Source organism: Sphaeramia orbicularis, chromosome 4, assembly GCF_902148855.1.
Source record: "Sphaeramia orbicularis chromosome 4, fSphaOr1.1, whole genome shotgun sequence".
NCBI classification, from domain to species: Eukaryota; Metazoa; Chordata; class Actinopteri; order Kurtiformes; family Apogonidae; genus Sphaeramia; species Sphaeramia orbicularis.
This window is the reverse complement of record NC_043960.1, coordinates 40,492,844-40,519,015: the sequence shown is the minus strand read 5'-3', so window position 1 is coordinate 40,519,015 and position 26,172 is coordinate 40,492,844. Positions and strand designations below refer to the sequence as shown.

At 41.7% G+C, this 26,172-nt stretch overlaps 1 long non-coding RNA gene across 4 annotated transcripts in view; it reads left to right on the top strand.

The window, feature by feature from the left end:
* LOC115418475 (uncharacterized) overlaps window positions 1–26,172 on the top strand; it is a 41,386-nt gene that overhangs the window by 2,398 nt on the left and 12,816 nt on the right. The window contains exons 1-4 of one of the 4 annotated variants that reach the window (XR_003935299.1): window positions 2,033–2,311; window positions 5,233–5,235; window positions 8,173–8,356; window positions 24,138–25,670. This is a non-coding gene — a long non-coding RNA (uncharacterized LOC115418475). Of the gene's footprint in view, window positions 1–2,032; window positions 2,312–3,786; window positions 4,040–5,232; window positions 5,236–8,172; window positions 8,357–24,137; window positions 25,671–26,172 lie in introns of those variants that run through there. The other 3 variants (XR_003935298.1, XR_003935297.1, XR_003935296.1) reach the window with 3 other exon arrangements.

Sequence of the window (26,172 nt, the reverse complement as noted above, 5' to 3'; positions counted from 1 at the left end):
TTAACCTGATGCTTTCATGCGTTAAAACTCAAGATTTTACTCACACATATACCTGTCTTTAGTATCCGGCTGTGATTATTTCTTTTTCTGTAACTTTTCTGTAAAAGTTGCGAAAAGACAAATCCTTTAATCCTTTAATTTTCTTAGTTACGCCACCTAATCCTCATACCTTAATATTTAGTGGGTTTAACAAATTATAAACCAAAAATAAACAACATGGAATTATGACAACTAGCAAAACTCATTTTTATGCTTTTGTGATTTTTTTTTTTTTTTTTTAATTATGTGTAAATGTGGTGCATAATAAAGATGGAGGTCAGTGAACGCCTCATTTCAGAATAGATCAGAACAGAACAGAGGAGGATAATTTTCTGCAGGGTAAGGGGTTGAGGCCGTTGTCATTGAACGCATACTGTACTGTACGTCTGACAGGACGTGACGCAGGAGGGGGCGTGTTCAGTTGAATTCACTGGAGGTTGATGAAGGCTGAACTGCAAGTCAGTCAGTATTAATATACACACACAATCACACACACACTTGAACTTGAAGACTTTTGACCCTGCAGAAAAAAAGTATTATTACTCCACTGTAATGCAAGCTCTAAAGTACTATACAGTCTAATATGTAAAAACATTACCAATATATATCTAATAATTACAGTTATTATTTATATAGACTAAAGTAGATTGTTATATCACTGAATGTAAGTTTAAATAATTTAAAAGATTTCCTAAATGTCAGCTTCTGAAAATGGATGGTGTGAATGTTTTATGCTTCACGCCTTGGTTGGCAAGGAAATATAGAAGTGATGCGGCCAGTATTTGGAAAAGGTGTGAATTTTTCATATGTATTTGTCATCGTATAGGAGATTTGAGGAAACCTACGGGCAGTTTGCTTCAATTTTCCACAAGCAAGCTGAGTCTTCCTGAACTAATTCCTCCGCGTTGCATACATACCTCTCCTTTCCACGCACACCGATTGAAATGTGCATGTGTTTGTGATAGTGAAATTGCGAGTTTTTACTTATTTTACGCATCCTAAATTAACAGATACTATTGAAGAGTGTATTTTGTACAGTCGTTGCACCATGATAAATATCCATGAATTTATTCTTTGATAAATAATTATAATAATACAATTACAGAAAAAATACTTTTAAAAGCAAATAATGTAATAAATAGCAGTTTATTATTTTAATTTATTATTTGTTTAAATTTGTGTCAAAACAATACTTACACCGTCTGTTCTCCGTCTTAACACACTGACCTTTAACCTGCAGGGGGTTACCTTTTTCGCTCCACGTGACTCTTAGTTGGCCTGGTTTTCTTTTATGGGAATAAACTCAGTTGTTATTTTCTTAGACAGGGTGTGGTTGAAAGATGGATGTTTTTTTTTGTCCCCATATCTTTAACCGTGGCCAGTTGTGTGATCTATGGCCCAGGGTGTGCGCAGGCCTACAGTTAGAGGACAGTGCTGCTGTTGCATATACTAGTCTACTGTATTTGGAGAATATTACACATGGAAATAATGATACTGTTTTGGGGCCACGGTCTGGGTGTTATGTGAGAGGCGTTTTCGGCTTCATTCTCTAATTGTATGTTAATGTGGTGATTTTATAGATGAATAAATTATTACTTATTTTGTTGTGGAGGCTGTGGAGAACCCTCAGTGGGTTTCAGATGCACTTACATGTTATAATATATATAGAAGTGTTAATGATGTTGGACAGATTTGACGTAAAATCCTGCATATTGATAGAAACGCGCTCCAGTGTCTTTGTGCGCCCACTGTACCTGTTCTTCCTCTTCCTGTTTGTTATGTCCCTATCTCCTACACTCACCCATGTGTGCACCAATACGCATAATTGTGTGGACACCGCGCCGTCTGATGACCCCCAGGCCCCCGGGCGGCCCTCCGCCTCCTGCGCCCCATATCTGACACTCCGATAGCACAGGCGCCTTTTCCTTTTCTCTTCGCTCTTATTTTCTAGTCCTCGGGCTTGAGGCAGGTTTTCTGACAGCCCGCTACGGATGTTATTCCTGGGTTATTATTCCTCGGTGATACATATGCATACAGCGGTGTTACTGTGCTGCAAAATAGGCTTTGTCTTCGCACTGTGCCAGCTGCCCACATGGTCGGAGACTGGAAGCACATGCACGGCCATAGAGAACCGGACAGACACACTCCAATCCCGGACCACGGACAGGACATATCACGGCTGTAGGAGATTATTTTTTGCCTTTTAAATAAAGTAGCACACCATAGCTATAACTGTCCTACTGTGGATATTGGAGTCTAAAAATAGAGATGTGTGATCTGAGTATACTATTTATTCTCATTTGTAGTGCTTGTGCCACACACTGATGCTGTTTAATATGCATTTGGAACTATTTGTTTAACACCCATATTGTAATTTATATAGTAACGATTTTACATGCAATGGAATTATCTGCCAGTGACAAGAGGATAGATATTTACTTTCATTGTCACGGTTATTTTTCTCTGGATTGGCTATTAAATTAAAGCATCTTCATGTTTTTACAGCATACTAGAGTGGTTTAATGACTAAAAAAAAAAAAAAAGAGCCTAAAATCCACTATTATTCTGCTTTAACTTGTCACATGCCACTTACTAACCCAAAGTAGCCCATCCAGTGCATCTACTGAGGCTGAACTTGTTCCAGTAGATCATGTTGTTGACATTTAGCTGGAAGCCCTGCTACTGTATTGCAGCACAGGCCTTGGGTAGTTTGTCATACTTTCAAACAATTCATGGATTAATTCTCTCAACGCGGAAACTAAGGTCTATGGTCTGAAATGGGTCGATGTGAGCTGGCATTTAAAACAACAGCTGATCCGCCGGTTGTTTGTGAGGCCCAGTTGGATGCTCTTTGAAGGAAGTGTAACATAGTGTCTTACATCATTTTATGAGTAGTATTATCATCAGGGTGAATGCTGTCTGCATATATATGTATGTGTGTGTGTGTGTGTGTGTGTGTGTGGTAGTCAGTGGATGGTCTGTCCGTGGATGACAGGTGAATGTGTCACCTTCCTCCTCCTCTTCCTCCTCTTCCTCTTCCTAATGCAGCTGGATGACTTCACCCTGCAGATGCTCGTCAGGGTTGAGGCTTTTAGAGGAAAGTTCAGTCTACGTTTAAGGAGGGGTATGTGAACTCATAGTCACCTCAGAGTGGATGGTGTAACTTTTGGTAAATAAATTAAAAAAAAAAAAAAAAAAAAAAAGCATTACAATAGTTTCAGTGTTGACTTTATGTTAATGAGTACATATATTATATTGCACCTTTTTTAAAATTATTTTTGACCCCATCCTATAGTGTTAACCATGCAGTTGTGAGATATGTCAAAGCAGCGCGTGGGGGGCATAGCTGGCATTAAAGCTGCGCGTGAGCGTGTATCCATATGCGTAACGACAAAAATAGCAGTTTGGGGGCATACGTGCTGATGTATTTGTGTAGTATAGGTAGACGGAAGCACAGGGAGAGCATAAGGAGAAGGAGAGAGAGGCTGGAAAGGGAGAGACGGAGAGACAGCGAGCGCGAGAGGAGAGTGTGAGGAGAGAGAGAGAGAGAGAGAGGCGCGCGCATGCATGCAGGCGGAATGCAATGGCTCCATGTGACCACAACAGAAGCAGCTCCGGCAGCGGCGGCCCCTTTAAGAGACGTGGGTTAGTTTTTGTCTTTGGTTATCTAGCTGTATGAGTTTATGTAATATCATAAAGCTAGAGAACCGAATGTATAAACTAATTCTGCAGACGTCAGGACAGAACGAGCCGGAACCGGACCGGATGATGCTGACGGAGGTGGGGATGTATGGATGCACGAGACGACCGGACTGGAAGCCCACGGCAGCGTCCGTGTGCACCGCACCAAGAAACGCCTCCTTCTTCCTTGGACGTACCGGTACAGCAGGGAAACACCGACCTAAGACGGATTCATAGGCTTAGATTTTGTTTTGCGGAGGCTGCGAGGAGTGACAGTAGTTAGCAACCAGAGACAGGCTTCATTCATAGAGTGATGATGGTGAGGAGGAGGAGGAGGAGGAGGAGGAAGAGGAGGGGGGGACTCGGCAGGGGCGCTGGTGCTGTATCTGTCATCTAATAGAAGATAACTACTCTTACAGACACGAGACAGTGGCATGTAAACAGCACTAGATGCTTTTCTGTGTATTATGTAGTCAGGTGGATGTTGATAACCAGGAGGTGAGATGAACACGGTTTGTAGCTGGAAGAAGCATCTGATTGGACGTCTCCCTGGAGTCACGTGTTCCACAAGTAGCCCCCATATCCCCTTTACTGCTGGCTTATCTATCAAGTGATATGGAAAAGGGCTTTAGCTGTCAAAGCTAATGCACCTACAGCAGACACTGGTTTGTGTTAGCAAGCTGCTCTGCCTCTGCTGGGAGAAAATGCAAGTTGCTTTATTCTGTCTCTATAAAGTTGATAGTAGGAGCCTTACACTTCTATGTCACAAACATTAGCTGTGAGTTTCCAAAAAGGAGTGATCAGTTATGGATTTTGCAGCAGGATACTTTGCTGCTGCCAGGTGCTGTATGGCAAATATTCCCACAGTCAGGTGCATTTTCAGGGCTTAATGTGTCTGGTACTGTACAACAGGTATGGCAGAATGTAGTGTGTAGGTCGCCAGAGTAATGTGGCACAGCTTATGAAGTGGATTGGAAGACAATATTGTGATTCAGTTGGTGTTTGTCAAAGGGATCACCTTATATCCCTGGATTTAGCTTGATTGATGCCCTTATTAACAGTGGCTTCAGGCCCGATGCACAAAGAGGACAACAAAATGATGGCTAACGCTGCTGAATGCAAGGCCTGCAGAATGTCAGGAAGACTACACACACCTACACATGCTGGTTAATGAGCTGTTAAGAAGGAGTTTTAGTGTATTCCTGCATTCTTCCTAACTGATTGGAGATTATGTGAAGTGTTTTAGGTGCAGATTTTAGAGCCGGCTCAGGGTGGAGGCAAGGTTGGCATTTTCATCCAGAAACTGGGCTGATTTCATGGCTGTTTCATAATGCTTTTTGGACTGCACATCAGACCCCCCCCCCCCACCACCACCACCACCACCACCACCACCACCACACACACACACACACACACACACACACACACACTTTGCCCACCCTCCACCCCACTGCCACCCCTCCATCCCAGTCAGAGGAGCTCCTGTCTCATCCAGAGCTGCTTTAGTGATAGGATGTACTCTGTAGTGGAGCCTGTTGAATTTTAAATAGACCAATTCTGTGTGTTAGCTGCTGGAGCTATAACTGCCCTGTGGTGGCTCTTCTCTGCACCATGGAGCTCGTGAGTGTGTAGTGGCACAGAGCTAGGTGCTACAGTGGGCCTCGACTTACTGCGTCATAGAACAGGGCAGGTGGAGAAGGAGCTAGCAAGAACATACTTTTATAATATCTGTGCTGGCTCATTGAGCTGTACAAATGTGGCAGTGTGCCGCTATAGTGGTGTGTGTGTGTTAATTGGAGGTGTGTGTCATTTTCTGCATGTATCTGAGTATATACTCAGAGTAGCTCTGTGCAAATACATTTTCTGTATTTGTAATTATGATGTTGATGATAATTATAATCTACGACGACGCAGCTGCACTTTCTAGGATATAGCACAAATGAGTCTTTTTCAATGAGGAACAGAAGTGCTGTGAAGTGTTAGCATGTCTCAGTTTTAATGTGACAGAAATGTTTAGACACTGTGTTGGAAGTACAAAGGCAAGACAAGGTATTTGATACATATAGAGCTAAAACTGTATTGTTTTTGCTCTCATTGCCCACATTGTCATTAGTGATAATAATGTGATTTTGAAGAATGATTATACATTCTGTCAACTTTTGTTATATTTAGAAAAATAGTTATGATTTAATTACTCTATACACATAATTTTTTCCTCATTTTCCTTAAGTGCACAGGCAGGAAGGTGTAAGTCTAATATAAAGCCAAAGCATTTATAATACAAAATGTTTCACGGTTTGACAATGGCATCAGTGCTATGTGTAGTGCCTTTATCACCAGCACCACCCAGCTTTGCCCAGTTGCAGCAGAAATTAATGCATTGCTGAGGGGTAATAAATGGAGGATATGGGGAGAGCCTTTTGAGATTGAAATTCAGTCTGGCGAGTGACTGAGAGGCTGGCTAGACGTCGGTTTTCCCACATTAATATGTGTCTGTCTGGGCCCTCTCTACCATCAAGAGGAGGCCCTCAACACCAGATGGAGCCCAGTCTAGTCTAGTCTGGTCTATCTTACCAGCACCTGCCACAAGGCTGCATTCCACTTTTGTATTGTCTTGCACAGTGACTTGTCTGTGTACCTATCAGTGTAAAAATTCATTTTTGCATGCTGTTGTAATAACAAATCTAACAGAAAAACAAAACAGCTATACAAGACTAGGGGATAGTATGATGAGTGTTGTAGAAGGAGCAAGGAAAACTGAAGATGTGTTTAGACATTATGTGTTTTAGGTGGTGAGCTGTTTATGCATGCATGTCGTACATTTCTTACCAACGTGTCATGTCTGCCGCCTTTCCTGAAACACCGTAGAGATGCTAGAATGTATTCCCACCATCTTTCTCTTCCTGTATTGATACTGTTGAATATGTTCAGAGTGAAGTACTGGATGTTGCATAAGGATGAGTGCTGCTTGTTGACAAAGATGTTTGAACAAAGCAGCCATCCTACACACTGTCCTATACACAGCAGAGCCATTGTTTTAGGTTTACAGCCTTGCTGCATTTCCAAGCTACCACCCTATAGATGTTATCTTGTTTGTGTCACACTTGGCCACCGGATTGCAGAGCTCTCTGCGTCCATTTTTGTGTGTCTGTGTGCGTACATACGTGTTATTGTACTTCTGCATGTGCTTGTGTGCACGTGTTTATGTGCGTATTATTGCATGCTGCTACTGTATTCAGAGTGTTATTTTTCCTCCCTCCAGAGCTCAATAAAAATGACAGCATGCTGTCGATTATGGTATAGGCTTTATAGGTGGATTGGAAATTATATATAGGCGAGAGTGTTTTGTGTAGCTTGTGTGTCCATTTTTTAAGTAGTTTCTGGGAAGCATGCCACGGTGGCTATTAATTTTCTAACAATATTTGTTATATGAGTCACTTGTCACTATATTTTATGAAAAGCTAGATAACAAAATATTATGTAAAGCTATATAATATAAAATAATATAATATAATGTAATATAATATATGTTTAATAATAGATATAATAATGTGTTTAAACTTTTTCTGTTGAATGTGATGTAATTCATGGCTTGTGGTCTTTAAAATCCATATTCCAGTTTTATCAATTTTCTATTATCATTTTACCTTGAATTGCAATGGCCTATATAAACGTTTTCTCTGAACTTATGAATTCTGGGTTTGGTAGCCTAGCAACAGCCTCTGACCCATACAAGGGAAAAAGAAAAAAAAAATTGAAAGGCTGACATGCAGGCTTTAAACCCGCAAAGGATGCCAGATTTCAGAGGATGTAATCTTTGAGTATTTTGTGTAATCGCTTGTGTGAGTGTGTATTTGTATTTATCTGTGAGTAAGTGTGTGTGTGTGTGTGTGTATGTGTTGAGGAGCTTGGTATTGTCATGCATTTATCACATTGAAATAGAAAATGTTAGAAACTTTCCAATGACACATACTGCAACTCGTAAATATTATTTTCCAGATATTACAGCATTTATTTTTCTGCATTGCGCCTTTTGTGTCTGTGTTTTAGTTTCATAACTATTCAAATGAAACCTATTTCCAGTTAATGTATTTAGTTGAATATGTGCTTATTGCTATGTTAAATTTGTAATTTATGGGTCTTTATTTTATAATGTAGTTTATTCCAAACTAAGCAACAGAGCTGATGTGTTACAGAAATAGCTACAAAAAATACATGTTTTAACCTTTACATATTTTATGTATGATTTTATATTTTATCTATGTGTAAAAACAAACCCTAAACAAAAAATGTATTGTCTGCAGAGCATAATTTTTTTTGAAAATGCCATTTAGAATTCAATTATTAATTTTTTCTTGTATAACTTTCCATAATTGCAAGATGTTTTTCTTTTTTTGAGCTGCTGTGTTTATAATGTCTTTGTTCTTAACTGAATGCATTATGTTTTTGCAGGAATATGTGAAACTGAGACAGAGGAACAGTCACAGACCAAGCAACACACACTCTGTCTGTAGGCCTGAATCTGAACCTGTAGGGCACAAGGTCAGCAGCGACACAAACACACCGCTTCCTCTGCTGAGAAACAAGAGGATATTCGGTGGGTCAGGATGAGGCTCCATCGCTCTGTAGTCAACAGGTAAGACGACAACATAAGCCATTTTTCATTTGCACTCATACTCTTACACTCCAACACACTTGAACTTGAAATATTACAACACTAGTTCTGAATAATTACTCTAGAAGCCGAGGACATGTTTGTCTGAAAGCTCCGTTTTATCATATTTCACACAGTTACTAAAAAGTGATGAGGTTGACATGTACAGCTACGGAAAAAATCATTAGACCACCCTTTGTTTTCTTCAGTTTCTTGTTCATTTTAATGCCTAGTACAACTAAAGGTACATTTGTTTCGATAAATATAATTATAACAACAAAAATAGCTCATAAGAGTTTAATTTCTGAGCTGATATCTAGCCATTTTCCATGGTTTTTTTGATAATAACTAAAATCGCTTCAGTTCTTCCATCAACATCTATGGCATTGTACTGACAAAAACAGCGCTTTTAGGCATTCCATGTTTTCTTTTCTGTCTGTTTTAGTCACATGATACACACAGGAGTTAGTGCTTGATTGCATAACCATTTTTTTTGATGTCTTTTGTTGGTCTAATAATTTTTTCCGCAACTGTATTTCCTTCTATAAATGTGCGTTTTTGTTTCTCATTTCTCTGTCTTCCTCCATCCTCATCCGTTTGCCTCTCACTCCCTGCTTTACTACATCTGATCCAATTTGTTAGATTCTTCGGTTTTGGCACATACAACGCGGTGTGGCCACTTGTGTAATCTATATTTTAATTCCTTTGTCCATGCTTTTTATCCCTTTAAGGATACATGGGGGGGTGGGGGGGCTGGACTTGGCCTGGTGTGTGCATAAGGTGTGCTCATGTGGAAAGCCTGCCAGAGTGGTTAAGTCCCTCACTACTCTAATTCCCTGTTTCCTACCCTCTGTCCTCCCACTCCCTCCTTGATCTTCCTCCTTTGCTCTATGTCCAAGATTTCCGCACATAAAATATCATTCTTTCTGTCTCCGTCTTTTTATATTATTTAATTTGGAAATAAGGTGATGGTGTTACACATATTTTACTCCAAAAAAGTTTCCATCTTCCAATTTTCTAACATCAGGGCCCTATTATTATAATCATGAAATATTTCTAACCTAATTCTCAGCCTGATTCCCTTGGAATATTTTTGTAGAGTAGGTATTTAGCATATATTTGACAAAGTGAGATATTAACCTCAGCGAGCGTTCGATGTTCTGGATGAAGGAAGGCTAACAGTAGGTGACTCGCTCACTTGTCTTTCACTTTCCCTCTCAGTGTTGAGTGACATAACTAAAGATTAACTTCGCTATCCTAACAGCTGCCAAAGCAGGCTATCAAGGCTAAGAACGCCGCTCAGCTTGTGCATGTTCAACCTCCTGCAGAGAACAAAGTAGATGGAGTGATGAGGGAGTGTTGGAAAGGGAGGAGAGGGAGATGAAGCCCCATCCGCAGAGATTGAGGTCTGTCATCAGGGAGAAACAGAAGAAGTGATTTTTTTTTAATTTCCCTCCAGGGTTAGATGAGCGTTCTGTGACATTGGCCTAGTTCTATATCAGCATGCCCCCCCAGAGGAAGACTTGCGTTTGAGAATCAGACAAGGGAAGATCAGAGGACATTTCACAGCCTGTGGCTATCTTCCTCCATAGCATCCGACCACCTCTTAAACCTCCTTTCGCTTTGCTTCAACTCGATGAGGGCTGCTGGTCTACTTAGTCAATATCATCTCCGCAAACTAGATAAATCGATTCAAACAAGCCTTGGTTGGACACAGGCTTTAGATGTGGAGGCATAGCTACAGGCGAAATTTGACGCAGAGGCACGTCAATCCAGAAGTGACACCGTTCACATCTTCTTTGTATTCATTACAGCAATTAAGCTCTCACACACACGGGTCTGCTTGGTTTTACCCGTACAGCATCCATGTACAGTATGTGTGTTTGTAACAGATGTTCATATAGGACGTGTGCACCAGAGGATGGGTGATTTCACACATAGCGGTGTTGCTTCCACAGCTGAGCACTCTCATGTATATGGAAAGACTTGAAGAGAAGCAAGCAGTAATCCGCTCATTTTCACTACCTCAGATCCGGTCTGCCATCTTCCTCCTTCTCATTCGCTCATACTTTCTCTCTCAAACACACAAACACACATTCCTCAGTATCTCCAACTCCCCCCTCCATCCATCCATCCATCCATCCATCCATCCATCCACCCATCCATCCATCCATCCATCCCTATTCGGGCTCATCTTCCCCATCACCTCTCTGGCACCCTCCTTCCCCACCCCACCCCAGAGAAACCAATTCAGACTGCTGCTCCACATCGTCATGGCATGTTGGCCAAGGGAGATGGAGTCCTTTCAGGTTCTTGGCTATACCCTCCCTCCCTCCACCCCCGTCGCTGCCCCCTCGCTGCTTCTCAACATTTCCTCAACACGCCTGGTGTATCAGCGGGGTAGCTAGGCAGCCCGATAGGACTGCTCCTGAGAATCTGTCAGAGTTATTCTGCACATTATGTGACCTTTTAAAGTTTCCCCAAATTGCATGTGGGTGTGTGTGCTTTGCTGTGGCGATGACTCCACTCTACTGTTGCATGGTTATACTGTCAGATTAGTTAGAGCATCTGGAACAAATGAATCGTGCATTCTGTGTTTAAACAGAGTGATTGTGAGATTTATCAGTAATAGGTTATCTTTAATGGCAAAACCAAACACCCACAGCCCACCCATGGCTTCTCAAAGTTGGCAATCTGTTTTTAACAGCCTGCTGTTTGCTGTTTTTTTTTTTTTTTTTTTAGAGCTCAGATTTCTAGATTTGTATGCATAAACTGCGCTGCTTGGCTGTTCTTAAAAGTTGATTTAAATTATACCCCCTGCATTATGTGGCTTGATAGGAAATAAATCTCTTCAAATGAATACACTGGATAGAGGGAGGTGGTGAAAGGGCCGTTCTCTGTGTATGTGTGTGTGTGTGTGTGTGTGTGTGTGTGTGTGCAGGGGTGGGCATTGAGTATAAAGTGGTGGCGTATGTTAACATAAATTAAAGTCTATCTGCAGAAGGGCTCACAGAAAGGAAGTGAGGAAAGAATATGAGAGGGAGAAAAATAGAATTGGGAGTGAATAAGCAGAGTTAAAATACTGAGTGAAGTCAGAGATAGTGATGAGATGAAGAGCTGAGTGAAGGAGCAGTATGTCGGATCCGAAAAGGGGTAGGTTTTAGAGGGTTAGTACACACAGACGTCATCAAACAAGGTTTATATATGAATTCATTTGCATTAGTATTAGTTACTTTATTGCATTAATCAATTAGCTGGGTTGTTTTTCCATTTTTCCTCCTTTAAGCAGAGGCCTCTAGCATCTCAGTGCACACAGGCTGAATAGTGAGGTGTCTGTATTAAAGGTTGGTGGTGGCTGCGATGATGGGGTGCAGCAGGGTGACAAACAGAGCACAGGGGAGGGGGGGTCCACTGAAAGGCAGCAGGCTGCAGAGTGAATGGGGAAAAGAGAGGTGGAGGAGAAGGGGAGGGGGGGGGGCATTAGCGACGGAGGCAGGTTGGGGGTGGTGGTGTGTTGGTGGGGGCCTCCATTGGTTCAATGCAACGGCCGGAGCAGCTGTGAAAAGAGGTCTCCCCTTTTTCCCACGCCCAGTACGACGCAAAACCCTGCTTCAGCCTGCCAGGGTCAAGTCAAATTTCTAATATATACACTGGGCCTGTGGACTCGCACAATGCATACACACAGCTCATTTATTTTATGTATGCACACAGACAGACACACACTTGTATGCACACACTGAGTAGACAGCCTCTCAGACAGAGAGGGTGGTGGGGGCCACTGCAGAGAGACAGAGTATTATGACTCTGATTTCTACCCCGTTGGCACCATTGTTTTGTCTTGGATTGTGCAAATTAACAAAGCACAAGTGACCAAACACACACTCTCACACACACACACACACACACACACACACACACACACACACACACACGCACATTTCACCACCACATCTGCTAATTTAAAAGGTTATACATACTAACTTTATCACATCTCAAACCAAATAACAAAAAAACAAACAAACAAAAAAAAAAAACGAAATCAGCCTTATTTTTGGAAGTTACACATGCAGTTTTTTGACGGACAAATTAATCAAAATATTGTACCCCTTTGGCACCATTGTCTGCAAAATTAAGGCGCACATAGATCTGCTCATTTAAAAAGTTATACATTGTGATTTTGGCATGTCATTAAATAAATAAAAAAGCACAAAAATTAAGGACAGTTTTAAAATTCTTACTATTTTTTTTGCAGTTACCCTTTTAGTTTTCACTGTAAAAAACAACCCTTCCTTGTGTCTGTTTGTGTCTTCACTGTAAACACTATCAACTGTGTCACCCACCCACTCGCCCTTTCTTCTCCTCGCACATTTATGTCTCAGCCACCATTTACAAACTATAATCATATTCCTAGGAGGGGGATGTAAACTCTTTGTCCTGACAAACCCCCTTACCCCCCACCACCCTAGTGCCAGATGCCCTGCTGTATTGTGTGGGTGCTGAGGGCAGACAGGCAGCCCCCTACCCCTCCATCCCTCTCCCTCTCCCTGTGCACCATGATGTCACCCTACTTGTCTGTCTATCTGTCTGTCAAGGTCTTGACAGGAACTTGAGTGTGGGAAGGAAAAAGCGTTGAGAATAAGGGGTGTGTACGTGTGTGGAGGTTCAAGGAGGGGTTGAGGGTTGGGGGGGGTTACGTCCTTTGCTGGTTGGTGTTTGCATGTTGGGCAGAGACAGAATGCGTCTGGCTTGAGAGGTCAGCGAGTGGACTTGAGCATGGAGATGTCTGTGTCTGTGTGTTTTGGGGAGTGGGGTGGTGGTAGTAGTGGGGAGTGTGTGTGTGTGTGTGTGTGGAGGGGGGGGGGGGGGGGGGGGGGGGGGGCTCTCCTAGCAACTCTACAGAGAAGTGGAATTTAGATGAGTCTGTAGATCTCTGTCCTCCAGCAATTCAGTCTGGGGTTGTCCAAACTTCTCAGTTAGCCTCACAAAGGGAGAATATAAAGAACAGAAGGAAACAGAAGTATCAGCTTTTCTTTTTTTTTTTTTTTTTTTTTACTTTCAAAAGCACCTGTTATTACTTTTCCTTATTGGTTCATTTTGGATTTAATCAAGTACTGTGTTGATTGTGCATAGATGACGTAAAGTCAATAATTTGCACAGCGATACATTTGGTGTTATTATGTGTCATATATCCAGGATAGTATGTATCACTGGTGGAATTCAATGCCCACTGTGAATGAGTAAATCCTAGTGAAGTTTTCAGGTGGATTCTTTTAGATACAACTGTAATTTTGTAGACAGACTGTAAACTGTGACTGTACCTATTTTTCATATAAGCTAGTAAGGCACCTTTTTAATTTAAGACATTAATATATATTTTTTAAAAATAATACTTTGTTTTCTATCTTATTTACATGTGAGGTGTCTGCATGGTGAATTTGTCAAGGCATTACCCTTTTGCCGAGATTTAAAATGTTAAATTTCATCCAATCTCTCTATCACATTAGTTGTTTTATGGGCTTAAACTATGACTAGTATTTAAAACTTCATCTAGGTTGTGGAAAACAGAATAATGCAGGGACTTGATCTTGTGGTGTGAGTACTTTAATGTCTGTCTTAAGCGTAGGACAACAGAACACTGTCACGTCACTTGTCTAAATAATACACTTCTAATGTATTCTTTGAGTCTACATCGAATACAGCCTAATACTTCAATAAAAATCCATACTAAAATAAATCTAATAATATATCCATAATAATGTAATTTTCACATTCCTATTTTCGTGCCATTTTTTTGGGACCCCATCACTGTTAAGTCTTAAAGATGAGACTTCTTTACAGTATCCTTAAAATGACTGATGTTTTTTCTAGGTGTGCTATTTACAGCTCAAAGGCAAAACCAAACAAGAGGCACCTTTTTCAGATGGTAAACATTTACTAGGACACGGACACATGCCTTTGTCATTCACCCTCTCTCTGTTTGGACTCCTGCCTTTTGTATTTCTTCCACCGCTGTGTTCTTTCCATCCCTTGCTTTAATATGTCCTCCCTCTGTGTCTTTGTCTCTCACTCTGTGGCTGTGTGAAGAGGTGATAGTATTGGGAGACAATGGGAAAGACTCACTTAATTAGCTGGACGAGAAGATGCATTGTGGCAATTACTGAGCACAAAAGGGAGGGGAAGGTATGGCTCTGTAACGTGCTGCTGTGCGTATTTGCCTAGCTGTTGTAGCCTGGAGTGCAGGCAGGCCTTTATAGGGGAGAATGAAAGCAGTAACAATGGAAGACAGGATGTACTCCACATGTAGAGCCATTTCCAGTCCTTTCACAAGCGTGGACAATAGCTGCTACAGTCTCTTAAAGGCTAGAAATGCAGAAACTGTATTCTCTTTACAGGTGGATTATGGAGTCAGAATGTACGCATTTGGTGTCTCAGTTTTACACATGTATACTTTGGCTGGTAGTGCTCTCACATAAAGGATATTAGTCGGAAGTAATGGCTTGAGGAAAAGCTAATAAATGCTTAATGGATTAGTTTTATATTTTGTGTTCTGAGGTGTAGGACTTTCACATAACATGCCTGGTCTTTTTAACTAGCTCTTTAATAATATGACCCATTTGTCTGCTGTCTGGCCAGAGAAGTGTCACAGCTCGGCCTCCAACAGGGCTTCAGCTGGGCTATTAACCACCAGGGGCTGGGCCCAGATTCTTATCCATCACAAACTTTTACAAACAAACTTTTTAGCAGACTTTTTTCAGCCATTCCTCTTGACTCAAAATGTGAAAACTAAGGAGGGAAAGAAGGGAATGAATGTGATTTATTCTATTATCTGCATGAGTATTGTAGTCAATTCAATTCAACTTTATTTATAAAGCACATTTCATGTACAAGGCAGACTCAATGTGATTCACAACAAGTATATAACATAAACATCATAAAACAATCACAAAAAAGAGAATCCAAGTGCGAGCAAACAATCATACATACACACACTTAAACTTACACATGTGCACACACCCACACAACCACACATGCATACACACAACTCAACAGAATGCTGTCAAAAAAAGGTTTTTAACCTGTTTTTAAAAGTGGCTACTGACATGGCAAGTCTAATTGTAGTTGGTTAGAGTCTCAAATGAAAATGAGCATCACACCAGATACTTCCTAAACTCTTAAATCCCAGAAAACAATGGCATTTAATGAATCAGAGATGAATATGGTGAATAGCGATGAATAAAAAAATATATGAAGAATGAAAAATGAACACAACAACTTAATACTGTTCAAAGAACATATAATAACCGGTTAAATTTAGGCGATATATGTACTTTTATGTACATGAGGTGGGTCACTAACATGTACACATTCTTGTCTTTCCCCCATGATCCTGTTGTTAAGATTACCAGCTATGACCAGAGATACACACCTCTACCTACTTACACCTTTATCTGATTGGTGTTGCCTACATTCAGTGAAGATACAATACAACCCTCCATTCATGATGCAAAATTTAGATAATAAATTATGAAGAAAATTAAAACATTTCTTGTAATGGTATTCAGTTATTTAGTGTTAAACTGTGCAATGCAGAGGCTTAAAAAAAAAAAAAAAGGAGGATTAAATGCATATGATCCTCCTTTGCGCTGTCCATAGAGACGGAAAACAAAACACCTTTTCATGCTGTTATGGAAAAGTGAAGCAGAAACATCATGGGAGGGGGAAAAACCAAGACTTGTGATTGGTCGGATTCTTCTGTCATGGGAATCGTCAAAACAGAGCCACCATTTGAATTAATGTTAGAATGGAAATTTTAACCAGTAATAAACAAAATACTACCTATGGAAGCTTTAATCTGATAATCTAAACCCTTTAAAATGTTGGAATATTTTCTAGCGTTCCCCTGTTAATATTTAATAATGTGAAAAAGTCTTAGGCCGCCATATTTTTTGCTGCTTTAGTAAAGTTATAATAATCATACCATTCTGTATATATATATTTGTGTAAAGTTCTAATATTTGAACAGCCTGAAAATTTCCTAAGAAAATACAAGCATAGAAAAAAAAGTAAACTCAAATCTACAGAAAGACATTTGGGTTAATATACCACAAGAGTTCAAGATATACAAAGCTCAAACAGAGGTTTAGGACTTGCTTAGGACTGAGAAGCTATTTAGTTTAGTCTGTTTGTATGTTTTTAATACAGTGCACATATTTCCTGTTGTGAGAAATTGAAAAGACTGAGGAATATGTATGCTCATTACAACCCAAAAAAAAACATAACGTGGTGTGAGACATTTACAAAATTCTGCCTTGTTCAAGTTTAGTATAAATAATATTAGGAATGTTCGATATTGACTTTTGACTATGGCCGATATTGTCCAAACACTTAATTTCCGATTCCGATATCCACCGATACCGATATATACAGGCATTTTTACCCAAAACTAATTTTAGGTCACATCACATATCTCCTGTTATGAAATTAACACATTACCTACGTTTATTGTGACATCCCACTACTAGATGCATTCCACAAATTAACATTGTCTGTACAAAATAAGACCTCTACATCTAAGTTATAATAATATCGTAACGCTTATGTTTGATGTTGCCATGTAGCATCAAACTATTTTTCATCTTCCTTCCACGCGTCCATCCTCTTCATTTCTATTCCTGATTGTCCTGTTGCTGTGGATCAAACCGGACACGTTACTTTCTATTTCTGACCGGCTATGAGTGGGCCGCTGCTGGGGTGCCACTGTGTGTTTGTGTGTGTAAGAGTGTGCGTTGAGTTGGGTCTGGCAAAGAGCATCCTCCTCTAGTGGAGTGGCCCGAGGCGATTTCTTTCATGAAGTCAGATAACATCCAGGCGACCCCCTCTTCCCTTTTTTATAAGAGTTCTTTAACCTTGATAAATGAAGTAGAGGCGGGAAGGGAGTGGAGGGAGGGAAGGAGGGAGAAAAGTTGCGGGCGGGGGGGAGGGAGGGGGGGTGATGGAGGGAGGAAAGATAGAGGGAGAGAGACACCAACTCCCCGGCCGGCTTGCTCTCAGGATCAATAACGTTCGGAGAGCTGCTGAGCACTCCTGTCTGGCAGCTCTACCATAGGGGATGGAAGGAATGGATGGAGGGGGAGGAAAGGGAGGGAGGGAAAGCAAGAAAAGATGTGTTGAGAAAGCTGCTCTATCTCCTTCTTGTCACCCTTTTTTGCAAAGAGAGGGAATCGAAGCAGACAGCGATGTAGACGTAAAGATAGAAGATGAAGGGCTGGAGTGGAGTGTGTATGGAGGGTGGAGGGGAGTTGAAACCGACGCATCTACCAGGCTAAACCTCTTGCCACCCACCTTCCTGCCCGCCAGGAAAAAACGCACACACGCATGCACACACACCGAGGTCTCCTTTTACGGAGCCACAAGGTTACAGAGTGTCGATACAAACGCGCACAACCCTCCGACAAATGGGATTTGGCATGTTCAATCAACGGTGCTGCCAAATCCCTGTTGTTAAGTGTTGCAGAGCCATATCTGTCTGCAGTGGGCCTGAGCTACGTTACCTGAGCCCGCTAACTGTCCCCTAAATATCCTCTATTAAGGTCTTCTGTAATAGAATTATCCGCCGCAGTTGTCATTGGATTTGAATAGGTGTGTGTGCTGTGGCATAAATAGGAAACTGAGGGGACTTTTTACATTGTGCACGTATTATAAAAAAGGCCTTAAGTGATTCCTCCACCGCTGCCTCAGGGTCATGTACACCTGAGCTCTCTTCCTCTGCTCTTTCTCCCTCTTGTACTTGATTTCCTTGCTTGGAGTTTAAGTCGCCGCTCTCCCTCCTCTGGCCATCTCTCCTGGCCTTTTTCCTGTCCTCTGTTAGGCCTGATCCTTTCATCTTCTCTCCCCTAATCCTGTGCTAGAGAAGCCCTCTCTTCACCCCTCCTCTGCTTCCCATTGCTCTCTTTTTAACTCCATGCCTCTTCTTATTTTAGCGTGTCCCTGTGCTCCTCATGACTCTTTCTTCTCGTCTCTCTCCTTCTTCTTTATCCCCTCTTTTATCATCTCAGCTTCTTCTGTGTTTACTTCTACTTCTTCTTCTGTATCACCCATCTTCACACATTCCACTTCCCTCCTTTCCTCCTTCTTTCTACTCTTCTGTTCTTAATTAAGTTAGTGATCAGTTGACTGCCCCTAGAGAGCAGGTTGGTCCTCCCATCCCAGGAGGGGGCTACATTGTCTGTGCTGGTTGACTAGTGTAATCCCCCCACCAAGGAAAATGTGCACCACCTTACTACCTTAGACACCACTGAAGGGCATTAGCCCCCTGATGAGAGCTGTGCCCTGGCCTTTCCCTGACTGCCTGTCAATCTGCCATCACACTGCTGCCCTTTTTTTCTTTTTTTTTTTTTACTCTATCTGAGGATTGTTCAACTCTGAGCTCAACCTATTCGGCAGAATAAAATGTAGTCATTGTAGCCAAAGAGGCGTGTTTCTGAACATGAGATACATTCAATGTGGACACATCTGTTTATTCTGACCCAAACATTCTTTTCATATCAACCTTTAGATCAGTGGTTCCCAACATTTTTTGGTTCGTGACCCCATTTTAACATCACAAATTTCTCACGACCCCAGACATTCAAAACAGAGACATTTTTTTGCTAAAATTAATTTGTTTTTGTAATAGTTTGCTATACTATGTTGCAAATAAACGTTAATTTTAGATGACATTTAGACTATATAATGTATATTATTATGGATGGAGGCAGAAAAACCAGGTGTAGATTACTGCACAGAGTGAGAATTTTATTTTCCTTGGTCAGGACATGTACAGTCAGTCCAGTTTGTATTTACAAGGCTGACAATTAATATTGAACAAATAACAACTCAAACTATGAATTATGAAAGAGCTGCAGAATCTTAAACCAACCACAATGAACATTTGAAAGATAATTTCAGGCAACCCCATTTGGATTCCAGGTGACCCCACGTGGGGTCCTGACCCCAAGGTTGAAAAACACTGCTTTATGTACATGTATATCAGTTTTATAAAGAGGTGAAGTCCTGTCCCTTCCAGCGTTACTCAGTGGGACCTAACTTAAGCCATTTTTTAACCCAGTTAAAATTGTCCAGTGTCACCATTTATACATATGATGTTTTGCAATTTATAACATAATCTTACATGCCAAGAAATCCATAGTTTGTTGTGAAGATAATGAAGAAAGACTTGATTTTGTATGAAATGGCTCAGTGGACTCCATCTCTTGTTACACTTAATACGCGTCACCAAAACTAAAACAGCCATCACTTAGGTATATTTCACCTTGCTCTTTGAGAGGGAGGTGCAAAAGTATTAAAAGAGGCAAAAATCACTGCAAGTCTGGTTATGTTGAAACTGCAGAGACAGCTCTATCTGGCCTGTGAACAGAGACAGGTACAACTACTGGGTGTTTAGCCTTTCTATTATGTATTTTCACAATCTTGTATTTCAGCAGTTTAACAACAAATAATGACTTTCCTGACTTGTAAAGTTAACTTTTCAATTGATAAACATTAGATGTGTAATTGATGGCATAGGGAATCAAATTTTTTTTTTTTTTTTTTTTTAAATAAGGTCCCATGGGATACAACTGGAAAGGGTGGGACTTCAACTCATAAACATCGTTAACGCCACAATGTTAGAGCATTATCACACTTAAAGTTGCTGTAGTTCAGTTTAGGCATTGACAGCACTTGGTTTACCAAAGTGATTTAATCATCTAAATATAAAACCCTTAGGTGTCTGGATGCAAACCTAACTCTTTGGATTTTGTATGTTCACTATACTACGCTACTATACTTTTTCTTGTGCATTTTCTCCTCCACGATACTGAAAAAGTATTGATCTGGACAGAGAATCTCACCTGTGTGTCTCCTCTCTACCTCTACTGCCTGTCATATTTGTCAGTTTGCACCACATATGATTTCTTTTGCTAGAACATGAGTTATACTATGCAGCTTCCTTTTCTTATTAATCTCAATGTAATCAAAAGTAATAACCAGAATACTCCAAAACTGATATTTTCTGAAATGATGATTGTATTGTGAAAATGTCATAGTATTGAAACTTCTTCCATCTTCTTCCTGTTGAGCAAAGATTTAAAAAAAGTAGCAGATCCCTTGATGACTAATTATGCTGAGGTTCTATTTATAGATAACATAGCACTGATATTATACATATCCCTAGTTTTGCTAAAATGTACAATGCAATATTATTTTGTAGTGACTAAGTTGCCGAGTTGTTAAATGTGAGTGCTTCCACTGTGTGTGTGTAAATTCCCTCTGTTTTTGAGGCATTTTTCAAGTTTATATTCAGTGGATTTGTAGGTTAGGTTTAGGTTAGCTCACTGTTACTGAATCATTCATAGTTCACATGTCAGGCGTGTCTTACAGGATCAATGTTTGCATAGATGTGTTCATTAATGGAATCCCTTGATTCATACTTCCACCACCACATCACCCACACACAAACACACAGCAGGTGCTGTTCTAAATCTCCACACAACCCCACATTTTCCTCACTCCCTCTATATTTCTCTTTCACACACACATTCACACAGGGAACAAGTAGGTAAGGTTGCTATGGGAACAGTTGGTCAGAGTTTACCAGAGGGGAAACAAACAAAGTACTGTTCATGAAAGCAGGTTGTTCTGTGCAGTAAGAGCAATGATACTCTGTGTGAGCGTGCAAATGTGGGTTGTGCGTCATGTCCTGAGTAAGTCATTAGAATGTGAGTATGTGTATGTGTAAAGTTTTGATCCTTCTCACAAATACCTCTGCGGATTCCAGTATTATTTGCACTTTTTTTGTACAATGCTTGAACTAGTGAACAGGATGTCGATGCTCAGTGACTGCAGGTAGCAAAGGAATGTGATGTGAAATGTACTGGTGATTCAAGTTCAAGAAAGAAATATATTTTTTATGCTCCGTAATTTCAGAATTTGTGGACATGAATCCTCCACTCCTCTCCTCTCCTCTCCTCTCCTCTCCTCTCCTCTCCTCTCCTCTCCTCTCCTCTCCTCTCCTCTCCTCTCCTCTCCTCTCCTCTCCTCTCCTCTCCTCTCCTCTCCTCTCCTCTCCTCTCCTCTCCTCTCTTCTCCTCTCCTCTCCTCTCCTCTCCCACTGGAAAAGTAGGTTCTGATGTAGTTGGATTTCACTGCATCTCTTTCACAAACAGCAACAATCTCCACATTCAGTCCTGATTTCCCTCCCTTCCTCCTTCTTTCCACTTTTCCCCTGCCTTCCTTCTTTCCAGTCCGTACAAACATAATGCATCTGAACTTCCCATAAAAACCCATAAAAATGCCACCATGCCTTCTGTGCGCCATTTCTGTCCCCACCCCCTTTAATGCCTCTTTAGCCCTGCACTAGGCTGCTTGAGTAATATTTATTGCACAGTCTATATAATACCACCCCCCCACCCCTCTATGAAACAAACAAGTCCAATGCCATGGGGCAAACACCCCTAGCACCACCACCTCTGCCGTGCACCACCCCCTCCCCACCTTCTCCGCCCCCTGTTCCCTCTGCCCTCTCTCCTTCAGCACTGACAGATAGACAAACATACTGTTCTCTCTTTCTTTGCCTTTCACCTCTCAAACCTCCCTCCATCCATCCTGCTGGACGGGTACAATGCAGGCGCTCTATCCTGCGGCAGGGAGAATGCAGCCCTGAACTAACAATATCACCAAGGCTGCCTGAATGCCGCCGATTCCCATTGTGCTCTGTCAGAGGGGAGTTAACACCCATGTCTGAGCCCAATGAATAGTATTATTGTGTCTGAGACATGCACCGCACCCCCAGTCCCCATCCATGTCCCCCTAACTCAACTCGCCCCCTCCCAAACTCTCTTGTCCCAGCAGTGTAACCCCCCACACCATTCTTGCATGCCCTCTCCTTAACAGACAGCTCTTACTTCCAAAGCCTTGCCGGCCCACCGACTCTAAACCTCCGTACTTTACTTCTCTATTCTCCTGGCAGTCGGCCCGTGGGTTTTAGTCTCTTTTTCAGGCCTGCAGAGGGGTGGAGAGAGTTGGACAGAAGGGCTGTCAGAGCTCTGTGGTGGCTCAGGATATTTTTGGGGATCGTGTGGTCGGAGCGGCATGGTGCAGTGGGGGTTGAATTTGACCGTGGCTCTTTCTCTGTTGAGAAACACAATGGCACCATGAATCCTCAAAGAAATGTCCCTCCAACTGCTATTATCATAAGAAGAGGCCTGCTGAACCCATTTGAATAATTCTAGATGATACAAAAGCTGAGATGTTTTCTTTGACAAAGTTTCTATAGAGCACCACTGGTCCGGCCAAAACATTTCCATTCCTTCACACTCGCTATGGTCCAAACAGAGCAGGGCCAAGGAAGGGGAGTTTGAAAAATCCCGCCAACTCCAAATGTTGTTAGTATTGGAAAGGTTCCTTTTTGAATGTAATAAGTCACATGTAACTGTTAAAAAAATATACGTAAAATGTATCTAAAAAACAATATTACTGTTTAATTGTTTCATCTAAGTAACCTAACTTGGCACTGTTGATTATGTTTCTAAAAAATGTTCTAAACTGTCAGTTAAGGTGAAAAAACTCATCTGGCGCAATCTGGGCTGGGTGCTGAAGTGCAGTAATTTTACGGCACTAACCGTTTGCTTAGTTTCTATTGCGTATTGAGAAATAGTTTGTAATTTGTTACTCAAATTTCAATACCTAAGAAGTACATCTTATCAGGGTCAGTACATGCAACGTACACACACATGATTTCTTTACAGATCCATTTTTATGCTTGGGTTGAGAAAAATGTGTGTGTTCAAACCATTAAATTAGTCATTTTCATCATTAAAATTAAGTTAAATCACATTTGAATATATAGATTTATGTTTTAATGTTTTGAAATTGCCTTTTGAGCAAAAAATACAGCACAATTGAAAGTTAACATTAGATTTAAATTTGAATATGTCATAAGAAAGCATTGTTCAAGAGCTAGCGTCAAAGCTATGACATCAGTATAAGGACTGGTATTAATTTTTGAATGAGCGGCCCTACACTTTATTCACCCATGTTGTCTATAAATTTACCAAAAGAAACATGACACAAGGAAAAGATCCAAAGCTTCAGATGAATGTTATATTCTACATCAAGATATATATTTAATTTAAACCTCTTTTTTATCTCCAACTTTATGATGAGTAACTATGATTAATTCCTTCTTTTTTGCAGTAACTTTAACAGATTACAGTTACATTTCAGTTGTAATTGAATGACATAACACTATTAGGTGTTATTCATTACTCCCTAACACTGGCTAATTACTACTGTTAGTGATAATAAAGATTAAACTCACTGGGCTTGTGCTGCGAGGGGAGAGCTAAAAGAGGTGGCTGTAGAAGGAAAAGTTTTCCTGTAAATATTTCTAATGTATTCTATTGACGCAGTGGTGATTTTTATAATGGGCCCACTCTTGCCATATTTTGCTATCTGCAGCACATCACAATCTAATAGCTGAGAGTACCTTTGGCAGGCAGTATCTTGCTTCCTGACACACTTAACTCTCAGGCCTCCAATCCCTGCAGTTTTTGCTCTCTAAGGTTAGCAGGTTCATATAACCGGCTGAGAGAGGATGCCAAAATGCTCACCCCCGACTTCTTGCTGATCAAAGACCAGGATTGACATTCAGAGTGGGTAAAATTCTGAAAGTTAAGATTAACTTGTTTTTCCTCCATCTCTGTCTCTGGTTGTTTGTGTACAGCAGGAAGAGGAGGAGGAGGCAGTGGAGGAGGAAAACTAGCAGCAGAGTGGGTGGAAGGATGGAAGGAAAGAAGGATAGAAGCAGTTCGAGGAGGTGGTTCGAAGCGGGTGAACCCAGAGCAGGTGAACACAGCTGTGGATCGCCATGGGCTCTCTGGCTGCCTTCCTCCTGTGGCCCCAGCGCTGCATACACGGGTCCCAGGGAGCCAGCAGGGGCCAGCCAAAGCTGCGGCAGAGTGGGCAGGCTAGGCCAACCAAGCCAGGAGAGAGGCAGGTGAGGCGGGTGAGCAGAGCTCTCATTCCCGCCGGCTAGGAGCCTCCGCGGCAGAGTGGAGCAGCGCGGAGCAGCAGAAATCAATACAGAGGAGAGAGGCTAGCAGAGGTTGCCCAGCACCGCCTGCAGGCCTCGGAGCCCAGGGACCAACCACCACCACTGCTCCCAGCTCCTCTCTCCATCTCTCTTTCTATCTTTCTTCAGCAGTCCCAGCATCAGCCAGGGCCAGGGCCCCAACCCCGCAACCACCCCACACGCAGTGTGTGTGTGTGTCAGCACATGCACATGTGTGTGAAATAAAGAGAGTGAAAGAAAGACAGAGAGAAAGTCTTTGTGTGTGGTTCAGCCGGAGGGGTTTTTGCTGCGTCCAACACCACTTGATAAAACTTTGTCAGAGACGTGGAGACAGCAGGGGAGGGAGAGAAACACAAGAAGAATAATACAGGACGTCGAAGGTCTCTTTTCTTCCAACTCCCTCCCTCCTTTTACTCATTCCACCTTTACTGTTTGAATCTCGATTCATCGGAGACAGTACACTTTCTGTTCTGCTCCACATCCAAGACCGTAGCGCAGTTTTCCATAAGATCTCACAAGCCGGGATGAAGGGACAATTTGAACTTTTTCTCTCATCCACCGCATCAGACAGAGCCTGTCTTTTCGCCTTAGATTTTCTTACTCTTACTACAGCAGCTCCCATCAGAGGATATGGCAGTGCAGTATTGATCTATAAGGTGGGGGAGAGGAAGGAGGGCCTGGGCTTTCATACTTCTCTCTCACTGTGTGTGTGGAAATAGCACCTGAAGTCCACTTACTGCTGTGCAGCAGGAATCCCATGGCAGCAGAAGTGAATGGCTGCTAATTGAATGAGAGATGAAAAGGACAGTAGTTCTACTTGTTCAGTGCCCCCTCGTTCTGTCTAATACCACTTGGTTTTTCATCTGACTTTTTCTACTCCACATTTACAAAAGTCCTTCTCCACACAAAGAGACATACACTTGAGATATTTTAATAACATTGCCGGTGACTAAAGAAAACTGGTGAAAACCTGTGGAATGAAAACACCGGTGTGAGGTGAATGCCTTCAGCAGAAAACCAAGATGTTTTTTCATGAAGTGATAGAGACATCCAGCTTAAAGCTCTAAGAGGTCAAGCCATGAAGCACACAGTATACTTTGTGTACTTGGAAGGACATTAAAGGACAGCTGGGGAGTCTGCCAGGCATCAAACCCACAGAGACTGCAACGAAGTTCGTACCTTTTGGTGAGTACAGCATCATCATTTAGTTGTTCATTCGGTAATAGATACTTCCAGATACTGTACATTCTCATAGCTGTGGTGAACCTCACAGAAGACTAGCAGAAGTAAGAAGCGCCTTCCCTCTTGATAACAGTGTTATGATGAGATAACAGCTCAGAACTATATACGTGTTTTTAAAGTGAGTATAGACACGGTTTGTTGTGGTTGATCTCCTCAGTCAGCTCTCAACAGGAGCCTTGGGCTGTGATCATACTGTCACTGACAGTTGGAGGAGTTAGCTGTTGTTGTCTGTACCAGGGAGAATATTAAAGCACAATTCGCCCTTGCCTGCCAATCTCCTGGCACACAGAGAGAGACTGGCGCCTCTCTACGCCTCAGCCTGGCAGCGACCCATGCTTACAAAATGGCCGATTCCTGTCTGCCAGCTGTCTCCCACAGCCAAGATGGCGCTCGGTCGCGTTTTAATGCCCGCTGTTTGCCATCTGCCCTCTAATTGTTAACGGCT